This window comes from Penaeus chinensis, chromosome 24 (genome assembly GCF_019202785.1).
Source record: "Penaeus chinensis breed Huanghai No. 1 chromosome 24, ASM1920278v2, whole genome shotgun sequence".
NCBI lineage: Eukaryota > Metazoa > Arthropoda > Malacostraca > Decapoda > Penaeidae > Penaeus > Penaeus chinensis.
In genome coordinates, this window is record NC_061842.1 from 25,486,120 (window position 1) to 25,487,596 (window position 1,477).

A 1,477-nucleotide genomic window follows, 5' to 3' on the forward strand; every position below is an offset into this window, starting at 1 on the left:
AAGTCTGTTATTGTCAAGTCCAGCCAGCACTGTCAGGCACCAGAGACCGACAGGGCCGTACCTTCCCCTTGGCCGTCCGAGTCGCTACTGCAGTCCGCTGGCGCCTTCGCGGGATTCCAATAATGCAGACCTCCAACTTTTCTCTCAGAGGGGTTAGGCACTGAGGTTATAAATTTTCCCCTGGCATCGTGTGTTTCTTTTTTTTTTAATGATCATTTATCATCAGCTCGTTATTCATTTCCTGAATTATGATATTTCTATTTCGAAAGAAGAAAAGTAGAATTAGTGAGGGGAGGCAAAACGGGGAGAGAAAGTGAGGGGAATATGACGAAGGGAAGAGGAAAAAAAAAAAATAAATACGTCAGGATAAATAAAAGACGATCGGGGAGGGAGGGAGGGAGGGAAGGAGGGGGTGGGGGGTCGGGTGAGAAAAATCTTGGCACGTTCGGTTAACAGTGTCACATGTAATCCCGTTTTATGTATCGAGTTTGCTATATCAGAACTTTCCCTTCATCTTCTATTATTCTCATTTCTCCTTGAATTGAAAATGCTGATAACATCTCACGATTTCAGGCGACCACCGAGAGGAGAAGGGGGGGGGGGGCAGAGCGATGAAGGGGGAGGAGGGGAGGGGGGAGCTATAAGGGTGCTGGAGAGGGTTGGGGAGGGGTGGGTGGGTGTCTAAGGGGGGTTAGGAAGGGTGGGGGAGATGGGGAGGGGGGTATGAAGGGCAGAGGGGGTAAGGGGTGGGGAGAGTAAAGGGAGAGAGGATAAAGAGGAGAAAATAAGGAGATAAAGCGAGGTGGAGAGGGGAGGGGGGGGGGGACCCTGAAGGTTGAGGGGGTGACTTTCAAGCCAGTGGAAGAGATAGGGGGGGAGGGAGGGAGGGAAAGTGGGGGGGTCACAGAACGAGGGAGGAGGGGGGGTAAAGATGCATCGGAAGAGAGACAGAAAAAAATAGCGGAAAAAAAACCGGACAGAGAGTAAGGGAAAGAGAGAAGGGGGAGGGAAGGGAGTTGCAGAAGAGGTGGGGGGAGTAGGGGAGAGAGAGGAGGTGGGAGGGGGAGTAGGGGAGAGAAAGGAGGGGGGTGGAAGAGGTGGGAGGAGGAGTAGGGGAGAGAAAGGAGGGGGGTGGAAGAGGTGGGAGGAGGAGTAGGGGAGAGAAAGGAGGGGGAGGGGGGAGTAGGGGAGAGAAAGGAGGGGGTAGAAGAGGTGGGGGGGAGGAGGGGAGAGGAAGGAGGGGGTAGAAGAGGTTGGAGGGGGGAGGAGGGGAGAGAAAGGAGGTGGGAGGGGGAGTAGGGGAGAGAAAGGAGGGGGGTGGAAGAGGTGGGAAGGGGGGGTAGGGGAGAGAAAGGAGGTGGGAGGGGGAGTAGGGGAGAGAAAGGAGGGGGCAGAAGAGGTGGGGGGAGGAGGGGAGAGAAAGGAGGGGGTAGAAGAGGGGGGAGGAGGAGTAGGGAGAAGTAGGGAGAGAAAGGAG

The 1,477-nt window shown here is 55.0% G+C and overlaps 1 protein-coding gene across 12 annotated transcripts in view; it reads right to left on the minus strand.

Moving 5' to 3' along the window:
• The window catches only part of LOC125038112 (CAP-Gly domain-containing linker protein 1-like), a 193,176-nt gene extending 193,101 nt beyond the window's left edge, over positions 1-75 (minus strand). For 9 of the 12 annotated variants that reach the window (XM_047631411.1, XM_047631410.1, XM_047631406.1 and 6 more), the window contains exon 1: positions 1-73. This exon is cut by the window's left edge and continues 358 nt beyond it. The gene's annotated coding sequence lies outside the window, so the exon portion shown is untranslated. The other 3 variants (XM_047631412.1, XM_047631414.1, XM_047631413.1) reach the window with 2 other exon arrangements.
• Positions 76-1,477: the final 1,402 nt, after the last annotated feature.